This window comes from Lissotriton helveticus, chromosome 1_1 (genome assembly GCF_964261635.1).
Source record: "Lissotriton helveticus chromosome 1_1, aLisHel1.1, whole genome shotgun sequence".
NCBI classification, from domain to species: Eukaryota; Metazoa; Chordata; class Amphibia; order Caudata; family Salamandridae; genus Lissotriton; species Lissotriton helveticus.
The window spans coordinates 354,460,860-354,474,357 of record NC_136057.1 but is presented as its reverse complement, the minus strand read 5'-3'; the positions used below and the strand labels follow the sequence as shown (position 1 = coordinate 354,474,357).

Below are 13,498 nucleotides of genomic sequence, written 5' to 3'. Positions count from 1 at the left end.
GCTCAGTACAAAGTGGTGGAAGTCCCAAAATAGGCACAGCAAAAGTTAATCTTTGACTTCAAATGACCAATGCATGTCCTACCCAGAAATCAAAGAAATGCCACGGTCATTGCGGATTAAAAGAGCAAATGGACTGAAATAAAAATTATGGAACAGATAACCAGAGCACGCACAATTGCTTTCATGGATGAAATTTCACAATGAAGGGCTACCTGAAACAAGAGTTACTGACAACTGATTTCAGTTTGCATCATACAATGTGAGGGAGTATCTTAAAGTAACGTATATAACATTAAAGATCAGCACCTTACCATCCTCAGTGCAATGAAATGATAGAAAGTATGAATCATAGTAGAAGAGGCCTTATAATGCAGAGTCCAATAAAATAAACGTAGAGAAAAAGTCCTAGAAATGTTGAAAGCACACAAAACATCAAAGGAGGACATAGATGGGACTCCCTTTGAGCTTACTGGAGGTGGGAGGGTTCGCAGGCAACATTGCCCATTAACGCCATTTTGGGCAAATTAAGTGAGAGGGCAAACTGAGGAAGAAAATGGACATAATTAACTCAGTAAGAAAAACAGCATCAAAAACTAGAATGATCGCCAAAGAACAAACTGTGTACATTTTAAAACAAGCAATATAGTGAGGGTGAAATTGCAGACCGTACACAACCACATTCTGAATAGATAAAGCCCACTGTTGATAGTTAAGAAACACCTAGGGTCGAATTGAAGACAGTAGCAACTAGATTGTGTCACTGGTAGCATTGTTGAAACAAGCATTTGCAATGCAATAGGTCTCGCATTAATTAAGTTTGAGCTATTGGCATTGCTAAACTTTGCAACACCAATTGCAATAAAAGTCTATAAATTGTTGGCCAAAAAAATGTGTATTTATTTTTTGTAGCAATGGTGGCATGCTGCGCTTTAGATGAATATGTTTAAAAGTAAAGTGTGCTTAATGGGGGGGTATAAGATTCTGTTTATAGAGGTACGCTCGGGCATCAGTGCGTCGTTTATGTTTATAGCACGGCAGCAACGAGTAAATACAAGGACTAATCATGGCGCCAGTTTAGCGCTTTACTACACGGAGAGTACACAGAAAAGCGGCTTTAACGAGCATCGACGGGGGAAGAGACAGGTATTTAGCCAGAATATTCTTAATCGTGGAACATAGAATGAAAGGGTTCTGAATAGCATAATACAACATATGCTATATGTCTTTGTTGTTTTAGGCTGACAGAGCATAACTTTACAGGTATGTCGGGATAGCATAAAGCTCGAATACGTTTAAAGAAGTGACCGTGAGCTTAGTTTGAAGTATTCCATTATGTATTGATAGGGAGCTTTGCACCAACAATTGAAGATCAGGTAGGACCTTACAATATAATATCGTTTTTTGGCTTTATAGCCAAATGGTGACCTTTTGGAGTGAAAGAATACGTGGAATTAACCACAGTGCTTTCGTGAATTTTTTTGAGAGATTAACAAGGCCTACGTCATTGAGAATAAGTGGTAAGCTAAGACTTGCATGTAGGAGGGTCTACAGTGAATACTATTATTTGACGAAAAATAGATGACATTAAGGTACTATGGTTTTGTTTTACAGTTGACTGATCACACATACACGTGAAATAGGTATGACATCACAAGATGTAAGAGAAGACATACCCATGGGCAATAGCGCATAAAACACTCACACATGTTTATTTTATATTTTTTCAGATCAGCCCCTGATGAAGGCACCGTGTGGTGCCGAAATGCATTGGGCATGAGGGCATGAAGTGAATACTGTGTAATGTAATAAATGGTTATAAATTGAAATGTTGGTATAAACAAACAAATGTACTGAATACATGTAATTGAAAAGTGAACTATAGTACAAGTAATGAAAATGGTTACGTTTCTTTGAGCAATCAGATTATGAAAATAAATAACTGATGAACAATAGTGCATATTAATGGTTTATTAATTTAAATAATTAAGGTGTAGGAAAACACCAAGTGCACAGTGCGCAACTAGATGAGTTTTTAACACATAACGTAAAAGTAAAGTGTGCCACACTGCGATTGCTACAATAGTTAATTGTGGATGCGTTAACAATTGATGTGTGCACTGATGGCTGGTGGTGTGGGTGCCTGTAGAAATTGTGCACCGATGGCTGGTAGTGTGTGTGCCTGGTGGAAGTGTGCACTGCCGGCTGGGGATGTGTGTGCCTGGTGGAAGCGTGCACTGAGGCTCCACGGCACTGCGGTATCGTTACGGTTTAGGGGGGATTCTGACTTGGCGTTCATACATAATCCCACAGATGGTAGCTTCGCCCCATTGGCTCCTCAGCCAAGCACATACACCAAATGTCTGATGGCTGGTGGTGTGTGTGCCTGGTGAAAGTGTGCACTGACGGCTGGTGGTGTGTCTGTGCCTGGTGAAAGCATGCACTGAGAGCTGGTGGTGTTTGTGTCCGGTGAAAGCGTACACTGACGACTGATGTTGTCTGTGCCTGGTGAAAGTGTGTGTGTGTGGTTGTGTGTGTGGTTGTGTGTGTGGTTGTATGTGTGGTTGTATGTGTGGTTGTATGTGTGGTTGTATGTGTGGTTGTGATTGTGTGTGTAGTTGTGTATGTGTGTGTTGTGTGGTTATGTTTGTGGTTGTGGTTATGTGTGTGGTTATGTGTGTGGTTATGTGTGTGGTTATGTGTGTGGTTATGTTTGTGGTTGTGTGTGTGTGTGTGGTTATGTGTATGGTTATGTGTGTGTGGTTGTGTGTGTGTGTGTGTGTGTGGTTGTGTGTGTGTGTGGTTGTGTGTGTGTGTGGTTGTGTGTGTGTGTGGTTGTGTGTGTGTGTGTGTGTGTGTGTGGTTGTGTGTGTGTGTGTGGTTGTGTGTGTGTGTGTGGTTGTGTGTGTGTGTGTGTGTGTGGTTGTGTGTGTGTGTGTGGTTGTGTGTGGTTGTGTGTGTGTGTGTGTGTGTGGTTGTGTGTGTGTGTGGTTGTGTGTGTGTGTGGTTGTGTGTGTGTGTGTGGTTGTGTGTGTGGTTGTGTGTGTGGTTGTGTGTGTGGTTGTGTGTGTGGTTGTGTGTGTGGTTGTGTGTGTGGTTGTGTGTGTGGTTGTGTGTGTGGTTGTGTGTGTGGTTGTGTGTGTGGTTGTGTGTGTGGTTGTGTGTGTGGTTGTGTGTGTGGTTGTGTGTGTGGTTGTGTGTGTGGTTGTGTGTGTGGTTGTGTGTGTGGTTGTGTGTGTGGTTGTGTGTGTGGTTGTGTGTGTGGTTGTGTGTGTGGTTGTGTGTGGTTGTGTGTGGTTGTGTGTGTGGTTGTGTGTGTGGTTGTGTGTGTGGTTGTGTGTGTGGTTGGTTGTGTGGGTGTGTGTGTGGTTGGTTGTGTGGGTGTGTGGTTGTGTGGGTGTGTGGGTGTGTGGGTGTGTGGGTGTGTGGGTGTGTGGGTGTGTGGGTGTGTGGGTGTGTGGGTGTGTGGGTGTGTGGGTGTGTGGGTGTGTGGGTGTGTGGGTGTGTGGGTGTGTGGGTGTGTGGTTGTGTGGGTGTGTGGTTGTGTGGTTGTGTGGGTGTGTGGGGGTGTGGGTGTGTGGTTGTGGGTGTGTGTGAAGCTTCCACTCGATGCGACAACTACAGCGGCGACATCCAAGATGCGACAGCAGCAGCTCCGACGGCGGCGCGCTTCTCGGGGATGCAAGGCGCTCTTGCTCGATACGGTGCAATGCGACAGTTCCAGCGACGACACCCTCCTTCAGAGTTGAGGCGGCAGGCACAGCAACGACGACACGCTCCTGTCTCGTTGCGAGATTCTTCTCCTGATGCGGTGCAGTGCGACAACTACAGCGGCGACACCCTCCTTTGGAGTTGCGCCGGCAGCAGCAGCGACGGCGACACGCTTCCTCTTTGTTGCGGCACGCTTCTCTCCGATGCAGTGCAGAGCGACCGTTCCAGCAGCGACACCCTCCTTCGGAGTTGCGACGGCAGGCACAGCGACGGTTACATTCTTCTTCTCGTTGAGTCGCGCTTCCAGCTCCTTGCGACACGCAGTTCCTCAGAAGGCCCAAAACAGCAGCAGGCACTTCCAAAGAACTCTGGGGAGTGAAGTCTGTTGTCCCTGAGACTTCAGCAGGAGGCAAGCTCTTTTCCAAGCCCTTGGAGATCCTGGACAAGCTGAAAGCAAAGTACACAAAGTTCCTTTCTCCTTCCTTTGGCAGTAAGGCAACCACTGCAGGCCAATCCCCCAAAGCAGCTCCTCAGCTTGGGAATAGTCTCTCCTCAGTTTCTTCAGGTTCCTCTCCTCAGTAAAGGTTTCTTGTTGTAGTCCAAAGTGATCTAATATCATGGGATCAGAGTCCCAATATTTATACCCCAAAATCCTTTGTTCTCTGAGGGGAGGGGGGCCTTAGCCCAGTCCAAACCAGTTCTGAAGCACTCTGTTTACCAGACTTCTTTACTTTCACAGTGCAGGGTATGCACATCAGACGCCCCACAGGAGGTGGAGCCAGCATTGTGGAAGGCAAGTACAGTCCTGGAGCACTTTCTTTACAGGACTCCTTCTCTTCTATCAGTGTGCAGGGCAGAGACATCAGCCGCTACCCGGGGGTGGAGCCAGCATTGTGGAAGGCAGGCACAGCCCTATTCAAGGTTCAGGTGCAACTCCTCCCTCCCTCATATCTAGATACAGATCTCTCTATTCACCACCGGGTGACTCAGCCTGTCTCCTGGAATTCCCAGCCCTGTCACTCACAAAACCAGACATAGGAATACACAACCTAGCAGAGGCAGGTTTGAATGGTTAGACAAGCAAATACCTACTTTCTAAAAGTGGTATTTGCAAACACAGAATATTAAAACCAACTGCACTAAAAGATGTATTTTATCATTCTGAATTCAGGCATACTAAACTCAAATTTCCACCATGTTCTCTGAGACAGTTAGGATTATAAAATGTAATAACTCTAACAGCTCATTCTGGCCTATGGAGAACAGATAGCCTTGCAATAGTGAAAAACGAAAAATATGGATGTAATTCACTATTAGAACATGCCACACACATCAGGGCTTGTGTACCCTATACTTGCAATGCACCCTGCCCTTGGGCCAACCATAGGGGTGACTGATATGAAGAAAAGGGAAAGGTTTAGGGACTGGAAAGTGGGTGCACTTGCCCAGTCAGCATGACAGTACCAGACTGCACGCAGGTTCTGCAAGAGCAGACCTCAGACACATTTTACAAGGTTGCTTCTGTGGGAGGCACAACCAGCGCTGCAAGCCCACCAGCAGCATTTGGATGTACACGCTCTGGGCACACTCAGTGCACTAGACTGGGGTCTAACAAGTAAACCAAATAGCCAAACATGGAATCACTGATTAGTACATCAATTTACAATAGGAAGCACTTGCACTGTGGCACTGAATAGCAGTGAAAAGGTGCCCAAAGCATCTAACTTAGGCAAAAATACATGGGGCAACAACAAAAATGGAAGGGAGACCCACGCCAATGGTGCCAGGTCTAACAGGGCCTACGTGAAGATTCATGTTTTCAGTTTCTTCCTGAATTCAAGGACTGAGCTAGCAGCCCTAATATGAAGGTGGGGGTTTGTTCAAGGCTTTAGGAGCCAGGTACCAGAAGGGCGGACCGCCGACTCTGGATCTTCGGATGCGAGACAGCAACAAGTAGAAGGTTGTCTGAGCAGATGTGTCTAGAGGCGGTGTGGAAACTGCTGTGGATATTCAGGTAAGAGGGGTCTAGATTATGCAGTGCTTTATATGTGTGTGTAATTTGAACAGTGCACTAGTGTCCATGGGAAGCCAGCTGAGGTCATTGAGGCGAGTGGAAGTGTGGGTGAGTGGAGTGAGGTTGAGTGAGTCTGGCTGCCGCATTCTGAATGATCTGGAGCAGTTTGGTGAGCTGGGTGGAGAATCGGACATACAACGTGTTTCTTTAGACAAGATTGCTGTTGAGCGCCTGGATGGTAATCTGGTTGGGTGCCTGGGTGTAGAAGGAAAGCATCTGAAGATTTTTATAAGGGTCTTGAGGGAAGTCTTGTGGAAGTAGGAAGAGGTAATCAGGTGACTTGACTGGACATTGGTTTGTTGACAATAATGATTCCCAGGTTCCTGGCCTAGCAGCACGGGATGGGTCCAAGTTCAGATAGCCAGGCTGGGGACAGAGTGGCGAGTCCTTTCGAAGAGTACTACCACTGTCTTATTGAGGGTGTCCACAGACAGGCTTGGTGGGTTTGCAGGAAAATGAGTTTTAGTGAAAAGCATGTAAACATGGGGAATAAATATAAATGCTACGTCAACACAACAAAGTGGATGCCCCGAATGAACATGTAACTCCACAGGTACAAACCCTGGCACCACAACTCATGGCGTCACTAACGTGTGCATACATGTACAAAAGCATGAACGCAAACACTTCCTCCACTCATACTACTACAAACCATGGTGTTCTAGTAATGATTATTTTATGCTCATAGCACCGAATCTTGGTGCTCCTTTACTTCTTACCAAGCCATAAATATGCAGTGAAAATCTATTACCATTCACACAAGATCTACTATGTCGTCGTAGGATGACATGTAGCAGTCTGCTGTGTAAAGAATAAAAAAGTGACACATTAGAGCATGGAGAAATCAACGACAACACAGCAAATAAGGTATACAAAACAGCTTGCGATGCCAAAAGCGCAAATGCTAAAACAAAGAGTGAAATCAAGCTATTTACAAAAGATGAAGTCTGTATGAAGAACTACAGTATGTACATCAGAACTCACACAGAGAAGGTAAACCCTAGCAAACAGAACAGCATACTCCAGCAGTATATAGAACAGAAACAAACGATATACAGCAGCCCAAAACAAGAACTGCATAGAAATATACCCATTCAAGTAACACCAATAAAGGCCCAGAGCCACCTGGTCATGTGTGAAGATAAATGTGTGCATGCCCTGAACATGGGCACCAACTTCTGTGGGGCCCAATCAATATTTCAGCTGATTAGCTACACTTTCCAGCTATTGAAAGCACATAAAAGGCTTGGGGACTGCTAAGGGACGAAAGTTCATACATGATTGTTGTATTCTGCTCGGAGTCGGTCAGGTGCTGCTTCTCTGCAGCATAAGTACATGAGCGGTGGGAGTTGCAGGATGTGCTATATAACAGTAGTCAGAACCCAAGAGGGTCTCAGTGCATTAGGAAGTAATGTTTTAGCAAGACTTACACTAGAATTTTAATCTATGCCTTTTTCCCCACTTCGATAATTACCTTTGATTGCTTTTAAGAATAAAGGCCTAAAGTCGCAAACTGAAACTTGTTTTTAATAATTTTAACAAAGTTATCACATGGCCTATTGTGAGATGCGCTGTCTTCAGGCAGGGCTGGCTTTTCATGTAGCAGCATTTCGTATGTGGCACTTGTGTTTTTAACATTGTAAATGTGGACCGAAAAGTACAGCAATCAATACCTTAAGTAGTCACCTGTGCCATAGAATCAATCACTTCGTTGCGCTGTTTTTAAATGTTACAAAATGGCCCACTCCATTACCAATTTGGTTACTGCTTGAGCCACATTGTAATACAAAATTAAAACCTTGTTCATCTGTTTCACTGGAGTACATTATTTCATTCCCATAAGGCAATTGACTTTAGTATACTGAAAATGTTTCAACGAGCTTCAGTAACAGGCAAGGCATGAACAGCAAGGGCAGGAGCAAAGGAAGATTTGTTGACACTATACAAAGAATAGGAAAAAGTGGTTAAGGCCAGACACATTTTTTTCGGATCACACACTGCTGATATTTTTATGCTTGCCATAGGTACAAATTAAGGTCTGAGACTGCAAACAAGTGACTAGTCTGCTGTTTGCGTGAGTCTCCATGATCCTGCTGCCAGGAAGACGCACAATAAAATACATGAGCTGCCCAAAACACCTGAAATCTGCCTTCTTCTCAAGGTTTACTTGTAGTCAATTTATGCATTTTTTATACCACAATTTTGCTGTGCATGTCAGCAATTTGAAAAATGGTCAGCTTTCACACATATGGCAAATTAGTGGATTATTTCTCCCACCACAAATTCCGTAGATCCGCTCCATAAAATCCATCATAGATTTTCTCAAAACTCAAACCTGCACAACTCACTCGTGCAGACTTTCCAGGAGGTGGAAAACAAAAGAATATCATGTGAAATTGTAAATGTAACAATTTTTCTTTTTCCATAGGGAGAATATGGTTCCCCAGGGAAAAGTGCTTCACCTACGCCTCTGTTAGAGACAAGCGTCTTCCATTAACCCAAGAAAGTCACCTGTATCTCCCACTAGACTAGAGTAACCCTGTGTTAACTCACTGCGTGCAAGCCCACCTGCTGAAGAAATCTAAAAATATACAAGCATACATGTGTGTGAGTATTCATCTATTTGTAGGGGGTAGGTAGATCATGCTAAAATTATCCAACCCTAGGCTATTACGAATATTCACAACATTGGAAAATCTGTCACCCTTGCTGAATTTCCTTCCACTTAAGTGCACTTTGCTATTGGAAAATCCCACAAATCAAGGATCTATAAATAATGGTGTGATATTTATGAATGGAAAATACTTTTCCCACGTTTAAATGCATGTGGGTTTTAATGTTTTTGAAATATAGCCTGGAGCTAAGGAAGCGAGGGGCAGGGCAGTGTGTGAACTAAAGGGTGAAGAAACTGCGAGGGCAGTGATTGATCGGAGACAAAAAGGAGCACATGAGAAGGGGTAGTGTGTGAGCAGAAGGTGCAGGGAGCTGTGAGGGCAGTGTGTGAGCAGAAGTGGCTGCGAGTGGAGACAGCATTGAGTCTTCAGATGGGGCACAGAAGAGAGGCAGTGTATGAACGGGGGTAGTTTGTGAACAGAAATGGCAAGAGAGGGCAACGAGTGTTCAGCGATGGCATGCAGCAGATGTGGCACATAGCGCGAGCTCAACCCGCAGGCATCGGGGCACTTTACATGAGCATCAGTTACATAACACAAGGTCACTTTTTCCCACGAATTCGATCCTGGCTCCCGTTCCCAAGGCGACAGCTCGGGCCATAATGCCACATCCTCTACCATACTTCCCGTTTCCTACTGTGAAGTGCCAGAGATGCTCCCTCATTCAAAGTATTTCACCCAAAAGGTGCAGCAGCGCGTGCCGCACAAGAGGCAAAGGACAACACAGACTCGGCAAGTGTGCCGTTTGTCCGGCCAAACGTCCGCATACAGCAGCACAGAAAGTACACAACACAAATAACAATTCAGAGGAAAGAAATGTCAAATATCAGGATAAAATCGATAAATGTGCGTGGTAGTTACACCGCCGACATTGTTCTAAACCAAATACCAATAAATGTGTCGCTAAGAAAGCAGCAACACGTTAGCAGGGTGAGCGGTGTGCGAAATAAACAGTCGTGCGCACAACACAAGTCATACGTTATTAAAGCAGCAAACGATCACCGCAGAGCATAGTGCAAGTTGTGCGTCGTTAATGACTCAAGTGTCTCAAAAACACAACAAACTCTCGCGGCAAACAGGCACCGCGGTGGCAGGCTAACTCCCCGCAGAAACGACAAACAGGCTGGACTGTACGTCTTTCTTACCGCAGCGCCGGCCTCGCTTCTGCTGCAGGACTCCTGGAGTCGCCCCTGGCGGCGAAGACCCTCCAACGCTCGCAGCCTGCGTCCCAGACGTGTCACTGTCCCTGCTGTCTGTCACGCGCGCCAGAACAGCCGGCGCGAGCGCAGGCGGAGCAGTTGACAGACCGAACCAACAAGACCTCGGAAAAGGGGCAGAACGTGCTACACTGCGAACCAAACACCATCCGATCAAAATGGCCTCAACCCTTTGATCCTTATGGACTCACCCTTCCGCTCCCGGCCCGTCATGCGAACCTCACCCCGGATTCCAATGCGGTCCGGGACATGGATTGTACACCGCACAACGCTCCCGCCCGGCCGCGCGCACCCACAAACTTTCTGATTTGTGAAAGTTGCCTCTTCGACGGCGAGGCCGGTGAATGGCTGTCAGGGAATTGAATAAGCAACTCCGAACCAATACCATGGCAGAGAGAATACGGAGGACCTGTTAGGAGAAGGTGTGCAGAGGAAAGGGCGGGACTATCCTGAAAAGCCGAGCTGGTAAAGAGGCAGCGTTAACACATCCTAACATTCCTATGCCCTGCCTCGGTCAATGGCCGGAAACTAAATTGAGAATTCTTGTCTTACTTGTCGCTGGCTTTTATTCATACCGTATTTCTCCACTCTTATTTTGGTGTTCACAATTTCTGCGCTGTAGTTTCAAAAATGCACTAGAGTTGTCTTACAGCAAGTACTATACATAGCTGCCAAGGTTTCAGATTGCTATGTGTGACATTTTCATAATTTCATTGTAATTATGAGTGACATTTCAATGGCTATGAGTGACACTTTCTAGCAATTAAAATCAAGCATGAAGACGAGGGAAATTTACAAATATAAATTACACCCATTTTTTGGACCCCGAGCGAGTCTGTAACAGGGCGTAAGATGTCAACACGGATTTCAGAAGTCAACTGACTATCGGATTTTGGCTGCCACAGACACAGCATGGCATGGTTGGGCAGTACTGATAAGGCAGCTGCTAGACCAGTACTGAAGCTTTTATTGAAGTAGTAGGACAGACGCTATTGTTATCTGGGGCAAAGGATGAGGATCTTTGTCTCTTTTAGCTAAACAAGCTCATGTCATGATAAAGAACCATAGCTAATTCCGTTTTTTGGGCTACAACACTTTCTATGATGGTATTTTAAGCACATACTTACACTGGTTTAAGTAAAACCACAAGTGCCAGATTACAGTGTGTTGTGCATTAAAATGGCAGAACTCGCAGGAGTCTCACATGGCATATGGACATACTTAGCAGGTATGTGCATGGTAGAAAATAGTTCCTGAAGGAGCATTGGTCTTAATTTCGGTAGTGCGTCATACTAGGAGAGTATGGGCATTTTTAAATTGTTTTAACATTTTTTAATGAAGCACCTTTTCAATGTGTAGCTTGGATTCCTGAGCAAGTTTGCATCATTCCCAATCAAAGCACTTCACTCACCATTATGGAAAGAAACAACAGATTGCTGCACAAAAGTATTTCCTGAAGCAGAAATAAAGCAGGACTGCATTTAAAAAAAAATCTATTTACATATTATACCCTTTCCGGACCGTAGTACCTCATCTTGGAGATACCCAGGCAAAATTGTTAGAACAACCTGAAACAGGTTGTGTCAGTGTTTGAAACAAGGTGAAACACGTCGTGTAGGCAGTGTGCCTGCAATAGTACTGCCCTAAAAGCATGGGAATATAAAAGACAATAAAAATGTTCATAGAAATTATATTGTGCAGAAGCCCACATTTCACTTTGATAATGATGAATGAAATGTATTGATTATGATGAGGCATTTTAGGGTTCATCTGCCACAGGAAAGCAGGCCAGCTTCAGTTTCACAAAGTGGAACACGTAAGGATTGTGAAGCGACTTTTGGGCAACTGCCTTCAACTTGCATTTAATCTAAATACACGATGTACACAATAAAAATGTTACTATAACGAAGTAAGTTTAAAAGAATTGATTAAACTAAAAAATAATCAGTTTGTGACATCACCCTCAGTGCATATTCTAGCTCGCACCTACCTTTCTGTTTGCTGCTCAGCGCTCCCGCCCACCCTCTTCTGTGTATGATAAAGATCTCTATAGTATAGGGGATGACTCGGCTGATTCTCCCGTAGGTCTGTCAGAGCAAAGAGCTAGCAGAGGCCGGCTCCTCCATGAGGTTCTTTCCTTGCTGCAGAGAGCGGGAGGCTTGACATCGGAAGTGGACGGGCCTCCGAATCGGAATGGGAAGACGTGCTAAAAGAGAGAGCCAGTACAGAGGCAATAGTCATAAGGTGCTCTGCTTCACATCAGCTTGGGGCTGCATTTATTGTCTGGATCAATGTGCAGGCACACCACAGACACTAAGTCCAGTCCACACTCAGTTGCTGAACCCTCGCGGTACTCTGAGCCGGGTTCGCTTGCACTGTACCAGAGTGAAAGACACGCACAGCCTATAATGGAATTTAATTCCATGCGGGCGATTTTTGAGGCCCGGCCGGGACAAGCATAAGACAGTTCTGCGAGCGTCATAATTACAGCGCCGGCTCCGGCGATAACCAGGCTCTTGCTACTTCCTTCCAAAACAATCTCCCCGCCTAGGCAGCAGCAGGATGTGACGTCACCCCGGGGTGCCAGACTTTCGTTGTAATCTGATTGTGCTGTAATGGTAGGAGGCTCGGAGGCATTGCACACCTCCATTTAGTCAGGCTGTTTGAGAACTGCGCCGGTGGACACGTGATGCACGATTGTAACTTTGAGCTACCTGCCAGCAGCCTCAGCTAAGATAGGAGCCGGCAAGAGAAGCGCCGCACATGCCACGGGCGGCGGCTGCCAGCTGCCAAACTCCATGATATTACAGCTTTAGGCAGCACTTCACCGAGGCTAAGACACCATGTAAATGCGTGACAATGCATTTCAGTGCGGTGATGCGGATCACCACACTGAAATGCGTTAGTCACGCCTGATGCGTGATACTTGGCAGGACTGACTATACACAACCTCTTCTGGGCGGTCTCGGTACCACACACCATAGCTGCCATGGTTTCAGATTACATATGTGTGACATTTCAGTGAGCTCATGTGTGACATTTCATTGCCTTTGAGTGGCACTATAGCGAGCAGAAACATGCAGTTATGCCTTGCGCCATTGTGCAAACACCCCGAACATAAGCGGTGTAAACATGGGGAGCTAACATTTGTTTATTTGAGAGCTAGCAGTTGCAGCCTGGAAGACATGCTACATTAGAAAAACATTTATCTTTACTGACAATAATAAGGAATGTGATGATATGAACATGGTGCTGGTATGCATCACTATATCATTGGACTTGAGGCATTTAACCACTTGGGTACTCATGACGGCTCAACGCCGTCACGGTATGCGTGTGCTCAGGACGGCGTGGAGCCATCCTGCCGCTGCCGCTCCGCCCACGCGGCACTAATTCCCTGCCTGTGCAGGCACATTAACCGCATGCGTGCGGCGCAAATTCCCCGCTCATGCTGACTCCGCCTTGCGCGGGCGGAGTCATGACGGAACGGTTCCGTCATGAGCACAGCTCTACCGACGCTCATGACGGAACCGTTTCGTCATCAGCATCGAAGGGGTTAATCAGCAGGTGGGGTCTTGACGGCACCACACCGTCATGAGCAAACGCCACCCGTGACTCATGATGGCGTGGAGCCGTCATGAGCACCGAAGCACCACGTACGCCCCCTAGCCCCCCCCCCCGCGCAGGGAAGGGGTTAATACAACTGTACAAACTAGAATTGGCCTGATATGATTTACAGCCAATTCACCAATGGAAAAAGTGCAAATAGAGGTCCCAGAAAGTAAAGTGTTATTGGCTATAGAGCTAGGCAGGTGGACAGTATTAGT

The 13,498-nt window shown here is 45.8% G+C and overlaps 1 protein-coding gene across 27 annotated transcripts in view; it reads right to left on the bottom strand.

Annotated features, from left to right (window-relative positions):
- The window catches only part of MICAL3 (microtubule associated monooxygenase, calponin and LIM domain containing 3), a 2,019,125-nt gene that overhangs the window by 1,821,675 nt on the left and 183,952 nt on the right, over nucleotides 1–13,498 (bottom strand). For 16 of the 27 annotated variants that reach the window (XM_078673601.1, XM_078673611.1, XM_078673608.1 and 13 more), the window contains exon 1: nucleotides 9,600–10,020. The exons of 2 other annotated variants lie outside the window; for them this stretch is intronic. The gene's annotated coding sequence lies outside the window, so the exon portion shown is untranslated. Of the gene's footprint in view, nucleotides 1–9,599; nucleotides 10,022–13,498 lie in introns of those variants that run through there. 9 more of the 27 variants (XR_013606836.1, XM_078673606.1, XM_078673626.1 and 6 more) reach the window with 3 other exon arrangements.